Source organism: Elephantulus edwardii, unplaced genomic scaffold (assembly GCF_000299155.1).
Source record: "Elephantulus edwardii isolate Elephantulus edwardi_28Jun2011 unplaced genomic scaffold, EleEdw1.0 scaffold00065, whole genome shotgun sequence".
Classification (NCBI taxonomy): domain Eukaryota; kingdom Metazoa; phylum Chordata; class Mammalia; order Macroscelidea; family Macroscelididae; genus Elephantulus; species Elephantulus edwardii.
Genome location: NW_006399815.1, coordinates 14,739,070 through 14,750,240, shown reverse-complemented (window position 1 = coordinate 14,750,240; position 11,171 = coordinate 14,739,070). Strand labels below are relative to the sequence as shown.

Sequence of the window (11,171 nt, the reverse complement as noted above, 5' to 3'; positions counted from 1 at the left end):
CAGCAGAGCATCTGGTGGATTTGAACCACATACCTTTGGGATTGCAATGCAGCTGCTTGCCACTAGGCCACCAGAGCTCCCTCCTATTGATATAGGAGCTAAAAAGACATCCCTAGTTCTGTTGGCATAGTTGGTAGGGAGTTGTACTGCTGACCCTAACGTGGTACCCCTTTGGTGCTTCAAGTCCACCAGTGACTCCAAGGGAGAAAACTGGAAAATCTCTCATGAGATGTACAGTCTCAGAAACTGGATGGAAGGTCAGCTATTAGTAGATTTTGACTCAACAGTAATGGTTGGACTGAAATCACATTCAGAGAAGGTGATCAGGAAAAACTATTATGAGTAGGTCAGATTTCGTTTATGAAAATAATGGTATATATAAATTCACTTTCCAATAGGAAAAAAAGAAAAATAAGATTTGTTATCTTTTTTTTTCTTGTCCTTGTAGTTAAGGTATATTTTTGGATCTTAATAAATAAGAAAACCCATTTAACCTTTTGAGTCATTGGAAGTTTCAGAAAAACTATATAGTATTTTATATTTATCTCTCTTGTAAATTTGGAAGCAGGAGTGGCATACACTTGTTAAACAACATGCCTCTGGAAACTCTATGAACTTTGAGAAATGATAGTTTTAGAAAGGCTTCAGGTCTTTTGTTCATGGGGTACTTATGAGTCATGTTCGACTTGATGGCAATCAACAACAACTCTTGTTAATATCCAGATATCACACATAATTTTCCAATAGTTTGTTAAAGATTTCACTAAACCACAAATACTTGAAATAAAGACTGACATGCTATCATTGTACATTATGATTACTTGATAATATTAAGAGCAAAAATGTGTTACAAAATTATATAAGACTATTAAAATCACTTAAGAAAAATATGTCAAGTTTGAGTTCCACACATATAATTTAGAAAAAGTGTACTCCATGGTTATATTTTGAATATTAATATTATCAAGGCAAAAGTTTAGTCAGAACCCATTTGAGCCATAGTTGAAGCAGAGACCTGAAAACTCCCAAAGATGGCAGATGTTAACCTTTTGCTGGAACTTAAGTAGATACGTGACATCCTGGTAGAGAGAGACGGTGAAGGGACAGTGGAAGGTGGGGGAGGGGGTCCTAAACTATGACAGAGCAGCAGCTATTGGCCAACTGTTAGGGAAGTCATTTCAACATTTTTTTATTATCTATGTCCATATTTGTTCCAATCACTAAGGAACTGCCATTAAATGGTTGAAGAACCAATTCCTAGCAAAATTTGCCATAAAACTTAGATAGAAGGAGAAGAGATTGAGATTGTTAACAATTTCAGTTTGCTTGGTTCCACAATCAACACTCTCAGCACTAGAAGTTAGGAAATCAGAAGACAAATTGCTTTGGGAGAATCTACTGTCAGGGACTTTGCCAGAGTACTGAAGAGCAACATACTAAGGTGTGCCTGACACAGGCCACAGTCTTTGCAATTACTTGTTATGCATCAGAGTGTTGGACAATGACTAAGGATGATAGAAAATGAATCAATGCCTTTGAGTTGTGGTGCTGGAGAAGAGTATTGAGCATATCATGGACTGGCAAGAGAACAAATAGATCTCTCCTGTAGAGAGTGAAACCAAGTTGCTCCTTGGAGGCAAGGATTTTGACATACACAGGGCACATTTCCAGGAGGGATCAATCCTTGGATAAGGACATCATGCTTGGAAGGGTGGAGGGACAGTGTGAGAGAGGAAGATCCTGGGTGAGATGGATTGATTCAGTAACTGGGTCAATGTGGGTAGGTGGGATGGAGACAATGAAATTGGCTCAAGATGGTACAGGGTTCAGAGCTATTGTACATAGGGTCACTATGAGTCACAGGCAACTCGACAGCACATATAACAACAATTTCAGAAAACCTTCTCTTAAAAATCAACTCACTTTTATTTTTTTACAAAGAATGCTGACAGGTAAGCCTTAATGTATGCTTTCAAAGATAGGGGTGATGAATAAGGTGTGTGGTCCAACACTAAACAACAGGTGCTGTTGTGTATCATCAAATTGGAGCCATAGTTGACCTTCCAGCAGGACTTAGAGTCAGAAAATTGCACAGGAGATTGCCCATCTTTCTCTTGTGGAATGGCTGGAGAATTAAAACTTTGTGCCTTTGTATTGACAGCTCAGTTCCTTACCAGTAGGCCTCTAGAGCTCCCTAAAAACATGAAAGCAGTCCAAATTCTTTGAACAGCACTATAACAGAAAGGCCTGGTGACCTGTTTTCTTAGTGTTGAAGCCTTTGAAAACTCACTGAAGGGCAGTTCTAATTGGTAGCAATGGATTTTATTTTTGTTTTAATACCCTATCAATGATTCTTCTAAAATCTATCTATGCAGGGTAATGGTGGGCTTAGTTCATTGATGATTGCTTGTATAAAACATAATGAACAGGAATGATTGTATGAAACATGTATGAAATGTGAATGAGGTCTAGTGTGAAATACCACGTATGAGAACTTTTTAAGCAAACCAACATAAAATAATAAGCAAGAAAAAAAATACTGTCTATACTATCATTTATAGAAGAATTTATTTTTCTTAAGGTTATCTAAAATATCATTTATTTATGTAATCATAGAGAGAGGGGTGGGTTAAGGAAATGGAAAAGATCTACTGTGAAAAAGAATATATATGAACTTTGTAAGTAAACCACCATAAAAGAAAAAAAATTAAAACGTAGAACTCTGATTATAAAGCAAGAAAAAATAATAAGAGAAATGGAAGGAAAAAATTCTAAAAACAAATATATTTCATATACATATTACCTACACGGGAAGTTAGGACTTTAACAGTATGAAAACTACTAAGTGAAAACAATAGTGATAACAATGAATCTTAAAACAATGTTCAAAATAAGAATTCTCTTTGTTCACTTGAAACTAAAACCATTAGAGTACAACTGAAATGATACCACATTGCCTTTCTATTACATTTTTATAAATGAAAGAAAACTGTTCAGTTATTTTGAACAAGTTAGTTAAAAGTGAAATGAAATTAATTTAGTATTTTTATTCATTTTTCCTGAGTTCATTATTTACAATTCATTAATTATAAAAATTCCCTAATTTATTAATTTTATGTTTAATCTCTTTTCTCACATACTATGGATGCATGCAAAATATCTTGCTAGCTTGGTGAATATAGAAATTTCACATTATCCAGCTTGGAATATACTCTGAGAAAATGAGAACTGAGCCACAAATGGAGACTTGTACACCAATGTTCACAGCAGCATTATTCACCATCACAAGAACATGGAAACAGCCCAAATGTCCAACCACATTGGAATGGATTGAGAGACTATAGTAGATGCAGAGCATGTTCTTCCATTTAGCTTTTCTAACTCGACGACTTTTAACAATTCCTGATAATACTTTACTTTTAGTCTTCCCAAATTGCCCTTTGAAATTTCTGTTCATTTTTTCCCCCTTTTGTTTTAGCTTCTCTATATTCAAGAACAAGTTTGAGGGTTTCTTCTAACATCATAAATGTTTTCTTTATCTTTTTTTAAAAGATTTTTTTATTTTCACCATGATTGATGTCCTTGCTGTCATCTCATAATTCACCACAACTTTGGTAGTTACTGTTCAATGAATCAAACCTAATCTCTTGGTGGGTTTTTTCTGGGTTTTTTGTTTTGTTTTGTTTTGTTATTTTTATTCATTTTAATAAAAGTTTACAGAGACTTAGGGTTTCCAGTCATTCATTGTTACATTTTTCTCCCTGCCCACTCCCGTCCTCCCAATTCACTTCTCTCCTTGATAAGTAAAACAAAGACTCTTTCATTGCTATGCAATCCCTCCCCTCACTGTATTGTGCAGCCTTCATTCTGGACTCCTGACATGACAATAATACCCAATCATATATCCTTTTCAAACAGTTCTCTCCCTTATCTGTTGCAATGCAGTATACACCTCCCCTTCTTCTTTGTCTTTCCTCAACCCTAATATTGGTCCTGTTTTACAATAGTGGCCCTATGCAATATTTGTCCCTTAGTGACTGAGATATTTCACTCAGCTGGTTTTTATTTAAGATTCTACAATTTCAAGAAGCTACTTTAGCTCTCTGGAAAGAACTGCTGAGAAGGAATATGTGATTAGGCATTATATGTATGAGAACACTCTGGAACAGCGGGTACAGGGTAGGTTAGGGGGAAGAAAATGTGCAACAATGAATAAAAGATAATGTCTATCTGACCTACATTGAAAGAAAACATCTTAAGAATTAACTGAAGTGCACTGAACTCTAATTAACAAAGGCCAGGTGAGCTGTGGGATGACATAAACGCTCTCATTCATAAACCAAATAAAAGATCCAATGGTGATTAATTTTATAAAACATAATGAATGGGAATGATTGTATAAAACACAATGTGAATGAAGAACAGTGTGAAACACAATGCATATGAACTTTGTAAGAAAAACAATACAAGAAAATTTTTAAAAAGTTAAAAATTTAAAAAAAAAGAAAGTAAAAGTTTATTGCAAAGACAGATGAGAAAGAAGAGACTTAAATGGATGTCAGAAGAGCCTTGGAAAATTGCACAAGAGCATAGAGAGGAAAAAAATGGGGAAGAAGAAATGCTGAAATAAAACAGATGAACAGGAGAAATCAAAAGGCAGCTTGAGATGACAAAGTATTTTTTCAAAAATATACAAAGAGTTGGAGTTAAAAAATAAACAGGGAGGAATTGCATTTCTCAAGAAGAAAAATCCAGGCCTCAAGCTGAAACACTGAAGAATGTTATGGCAAAATCGTGAATGATGTAGAAAGCATCAAACTAAGATAAACTGAATACATATTTACTGTGCTAAAAAGTATTGGTCAATAATCATTTCAGGAAGTAGTGTCTATTAAGAAATAAAGAAGGCAATGGCAAAATATAAGGCTATAGAAATTGATGGAATACCAACTGACACATTTCAACAAAGAGACGCAGCCCTGGACATGCTCATTACTCTACATCAAGAAATTTGGAAGTTAACTGGTGGCCAATTGACTGGAAGAGATTCATATTTGTTCCCATTCAAAAAAATTTAAGTAAAATCTTGCTAAAGATTATTGAAAAATAGTTGAAATAGTACATCAATAAGGGACTGCTAGAAATCCAAGTTGTATTCAGAAGAGGTCTGAAACAAGGATTATCATTGTTGATGCCAGATGGATTTTGGCTAAAGCAAAGAATATCAGAAGATGTGTGTGTTTTTATTGACTATACAAAAGATTTTGCCTGTGTGGATCATAACAAATTATGAATAACACTGAGAAGAATGGGAATCCCAAAACACTTGACTGTGCTCATGTAAAACATTTGTCTTCTCCAAGAAGTGATTGTTCAAACAGAACAAGGGCCCACAGACTGTATGGTTTAAAAATCAGAAAAGGTATGAGAAAGAGTTATATCCTTTATTCATATCTGTTAAATCTATAAGCTGAGGGAATTATTCAAGAATCTGGACTTTATAAAAAAGAATGCAGCATCAGAATTGGAGGAAAAAGTCATAAACAACCTGCATTATGTAGCTGCCACAAACTTGATTTTAAGTGTGAAGAAGACTTAAAACACTTGCTGCAGATGAAAGACTATAACCTTCACTATGGATTACATCTCAACATCAAGAAAACAAAAATCTTCACTACTGAGCTAAAATGTAATATCATGAAAAATGAAGAAAAAAACGAAGTTGTCAAGAATTTAAGTGTACTTGGATCTATACTCAATGTTCATGGTAACAGCAGTCAAGAAATCAAAAGCTGTGTTGATTTGGGAAGAATCTACTGTCAAGGTCCTCTACAAAGTGCTAAAGAGCAAAAAGGTCATTTAAAAATTAAAATGTGGCTGTTCAAGTCATGATCATTTCAATTACTTCTTATGAACCTTAACAACAACCAAGGATAATTTAAAAGGATAACATAATTGATGCCTTTGATTTGTGCTGTTGGAGAAGAGCACTGGTAAATCGTGGACGGCTAAAAGAACAAACAAATCTGTCTTGGTGGAAATACAACCAGGGTGTTCTTCAGAACTAGAGTGGTGAAATTTCATCTCACATGCTATAAAGAGAGTCCTTGGAAAAACACATACTACTGGGAATATGGATTGAGGCTCAATATCAAGAAGACAAAGATTCTCACCACTGGACCAATTGGCAGCATCAGGATAGATGGTGAAGAGACTGAGATTGTTCACAGCTTTAGTTTGCTTGGCTCACAGTCAACAGTCTTGGCACCAGCAGCCAGGAAATTAAAAGGTGTATTGTGATGGGAAAGTCTGTTATTAACGACCTCTCCAAAGTACTGAAGAGCAATGGTGTCTCTCTGGAGACAAGTGCATCTGATACAGGCCATGGTCTTTGCAATCACTTGTTATGCATCAGAGAGCTGGAAAATGACTAGGGAGGACAGAAGGAGAATTGATGCCTTTGAGCTGTGGTGCTGGAGAAGAGTATTGAGGGTACCATGGACTGCTAGGAAACAAACAGATTAATCCTGGAAAGGGTTAAACCGGGTTGCTCCCTGGAGGCAAGGATTCTAAGGCTTCGTCTGACATACTTTGGACATGTTGTAAGGAAGGACGGTTCCTTGGAGAAGGACATCATGCTTAGGAGGGTGGAGGGACAGCTCAGGAGGGAAAGACCCTCTATGAGGTGGATTCATTCAGTGGGGTAATCGGGATGGGTGCGTCAGAGACAGTTAGATTGGCACAGGACAGAGTAGGGTTTAACTGTTGTACATAGGGTAGCGACTTGATGGCACACATAACAACAACAACAACTCGGAAACATGGAAGGTCAGTGAAAGAGTGGAAGCCCCTCAACAAGATGGATTGACAAAGTGATTTTAACAATGGGCTCACGCATATCAGAGATGGTGAAAATGGGACACAAAAGGGTAAGGTTCAGATCGGTTGTTCATCGGGTGGCTAGGACAGCAACTCACAACAGCAGGTATCCTCCAAAGAGATGTGGCAGTCTAGTGGGTAAGATCTGTGCTGCCAACCCAAAGGCAGGACGTTAAACACCACCGTGTGCTCCGTAGGAGAAAGATAAACACCTACTATGTGATTTATAATTTCTGAAAATGGACTGGAAAGTCATCTATGACTTGGATCTCATACTATAGCAATGCACTTTTGGTTGTTTTTTTGTGTTGTTTTAAACAAAATTCAGACACATGCATATACTTTGTGAGTACCTCACAAACCAAACTCACCATCATTGTTGCTGTCGCTGCCGTTGTGTACCACCAAGTCAGAACTGACCCATAGATGACCCTCTGGTGGGTTCTCAAAGGCAGTCAATCCCACAAGAGGAGACTGCCGAGCCTCTCCAGAGCAGCTGGTGAATTTGAACTACGTGCCTTTGGGATTGCAGCACAGCTTCTTAACACTAGGCCACCACAGCTCCCTCACTGTCATGGCATCAGTTATAATTCATGGTGATCCTTCATTGCAAAGACTTTCTGGAAATCTTTACAGAAGGAGCCTGTCCGGCTTTCTCCCCAGAGAGTCAGTCAAACTTTTGGTTAACAGCAACAACACATAATGCACTACTCCACCAGGGAGTCGGTGAGAGGTGAAAGGAGGCAAAAAGAGCATAGAATGTGATTTGAGGAGACTAAAATTGTGCCAGCATTGGACTAATACATAAAGAGGACAGTGAACCCAATATTTAATGGTAAATACAAGGTAATCAGGAGTACAGATGCATCATCCTCTCCTTTCTTTCTTTTTCATAGGAGCTATGATTTAAAAACAATTTTGAAAAAGTATTCTTTTATTCCCTCATACACTATTCATGTCTTTTTATAACTAGATGATATCCTGGTAGTTTTGGTCTTCTGTGCCTTCCTTACATAGTTCTTTCAAACTGAAAGACCCTCCCTGTGAAGAAATCCTTCATGAATCTTACCTAATCCTTTCTATCAGTATTACACCTCATTCTACATTCCTCAGAAGAGAGTTCTGGTGGTATACTCTATGGGGGGGGGGGTTGTACTGTTAACCCAATCAATGGCAGAGCTCTCTATGGTTGTTTAAATCTTTCCGTATCTCTGAGGGAGAAAGATGGTCCACCTCCTCCTGTTAGGATTCACATCCCAGGTAGCCTGATAGAGTTTTGCTATGAGTTTGAAATGACTGGAGGGCAGAGTTAAGTCTGTCTGCCCTTTGACATTCCTCTGTAGTCTCTGGGTGGTGCAAATACTGGCTCAGAGGGTAATAAAGGCAACCAAGAGAAAAGAAAGACAGAAAATGAAGTCCTGAACCTATAATTTTCTTCCTATTTAAAGGAGAAGTGTTGCCTCACAGAAGCACTCAGTTGCTACTGAAAGGCTGATTGTTCAGGGTAGATGCCCAAGGAGAAAATGCCCAATGATAGAACTCTTAAAAATCAGCCAGTGAGGTGAGTAAGGAGACCAAAAGGTCTGGATTGCAAGGAAAGTGTAAACTTCTGAGCTTACAGCTGATGACTCTATGAACCAAGTCACGGATGGGAATGAGTTGATCAGAACCCAATCAGATAAACAGAAGGTGATCTATGTTGTAACCTAAAGGTTGACTGCTGAAACCTGATGGGTGCTCTGGACTGGACTTTGCTTGTGGATATAGATGCTCAAAGTTTCCAAGTTGAAAGATTCTTCAACAAAAGGTGCATGCTTGTTCCCTCAGAGTACCAGATTGATAGGGATGGGCAAATCAGTAATATGCTATATAAAAGAGGGATATAACTAGGTCATGAGACATGAAGTAGGTGGCTTACACACTTTCTTTTATGTAGTTCTTAGTAAGATGATTGTACACTGGAACAAAAAAATCCCACAATATATGTGAAGTAAATAAAGATTCTCACCACTGGGCCAACAGGCAACTTCATGATGGAGAGAAAAGATATTGAGATTGTTGATAACTTCAGTTTAATTGGTTCCACAGTCAACACTGTTGGCATCAGCAGTCAGAAAATCAAAAGATTTATTGCATTGGGAAAGTATGCTGTCAGTGACCTTTCTAGAGTACTGAAGAGCAATGATGTCAGTCTGGAGACTAAGATGCATTTGATCCAAGCCACGGCCTTCACAATTACTTGCTATGTATCCAAGAGCTGAACAATATAACTAAGGATGATAGAAAGATTGATGCCTTTGAGTTGTGCTGCTGGAGAAGAGTGCATTGTGGACTTCCAAGGGGAAAAAAACAAAACAAAAAAAAACCAGGTCTGTCCTGGACAAAGTGAAACTGGGTTGCTCTCTGGAGGCAAGGATTTTGAGTTTCCATCTCACATACTTTGGGCACATAGCCATGACGGAGTGGTCCTTGGAAAGGGATATAATGATTTGAAGGTTGGAGGGACAGCTCAGGAGAGAAAGACCCAGGATAAAATGGATTGATTCAGTGACTGGAGAGATGAGATTAGGTCTGTCAGAGAGGACAACATTGGCTCAGGCTAGAGCAAGTTTCACAGCAAATGTACATAGGGTGGCTGGGAGTCACAGATGACTCAATGGCACATAACAACAACAGCAACAAAGAAACAAAAATAGATACAATTAATGGCTTGTTAAAACAAGAAAAGCAACACTGACCTTTAAAAATTGGATTATCTCAGCTATTGAAGCAAAGATCTTTTTATGACTATATAGACATAATAACATTATCATTCAAAGTTATATTTTGAAATAAACTGGATGGTAACAGGACACATACAATTTTTTGATACTAAGAACATGTTGTTATTTACCATCAAGTCAGAATTGACCCATAGCTGACCCTCTAGTGGGTTTTCAGAGGCAGTTAATTGGACAGGAGGAGACTGCCCATTCTTCTCCTATGGAGCAGCTGGTGACCTCAAAACCACATGCCTTCCCGATTGCAGTGCAGCTTCTTTCCTCTAGGCCACCAGATGCTAATAGATGCTAAACTGGAAGCACTAACCAGGTTATGCCAAGAAATCTGGAGGAAAACTACCTGGCCAACTGAAGAGATCGGTTTTGGGTTTATTTCCCCCCATTTTTTCTAAAGCTAACCAAACAGTGTGAATATTACCAAATGATTACACTAATATCACATGCAAGCAAGATCCTGCTGAAAATTATCTAGAAATAAATGGAATAGTACATCAGCAGAGAACTGCCAGATGTACTGGATGGGATTTAGAAGGGTCTGTGGCTCTAGGGACCTCATAGCCAATGATAGGTGAATCTTGACTGAGAGCAGATAGTACCAGAGGAATGCTGTGTTTTGTTGACTATGCAAAAGCATTTGACTGTGTGGATCATAACAAATTGTGGTTAACCTTGAGAACTCCTGATTGTACTCTTCTGAAACCTATACTTGGACCAGTAAGCAGTAGTCAGAATAGAGCAGGAAATACTGTCTGGTTCAGGATCAAGGTGTGCATCAAGGTTATATCTTGTCTACTATGCCTTTTCAAAGAAAGTAGGAGTGGCATACACTTTCTAAACAACATGCCTCCAGGAACTCTATGAGCTTTGATAAATGTCAACAGTTGTAGATAAGTAGTCCATCAATTCCTGGAGCCTTGTTATTTGCAAGTTCCTTCAGAATAGCTTGAACTTCCTCCCATATCACAATAGGCTCTTGGTCATAAGTTATTTCATGAAATTCTTCATTATCAGTCAATTCTTTTTGGTATAGTGCTTCTGTGTGCTCCTTTCATCTTCTTTTGGTGTTTCCTGGGTCATTCTGCTTCTATCATCAACATCCTGGATTTGCTTTTCAGTTCCTTCAGCTTAAGAAATGCCGAGCAAATTCATCTCATTCAATTTTCCGACTCCAGCTTCTAGCACATTTCATTATAATACTTTGTTTTGTCTTCCCATGCTGCCTTTTGAAATCTTCCGTTCAGCTCCTTAACTTCTTGATTTCTTCTCTTGCATTGTAGTTCAATATTCAGAGTCTTTTTATCTCATTCATCTTGTTCTTTTAAACTCCTCTGTCTTTTTAATGACTTTTTGCATTTTTCATGAATAGTACTCTTGATATCCTCCCACAGTTCACCTGGTATTCACTCATTAGTGCTCATGATACAGGTCATGGCCTTCACAATTACTTGCCATGCATCAGAGAGCTGGATAATAAATAAGGACAACAGAATAAGGATTGATGACTTTAAGTTA

General features: G+C 37.7%; 1 protein-coding gene across 1 annotated transcript in view; it reads right to left on the bottom strand.

Moving 5' to 3' along the window:
* The window catches only part of LOC102862421 (sucrase-isomaltase, intestinal-like), a 146,647-nt gene that overhangs the window by 122,374 nt on the left and 13,102 nt on the right, over positions 1-11,171 (bottom strand). The window lies entirely within an intron of this gene.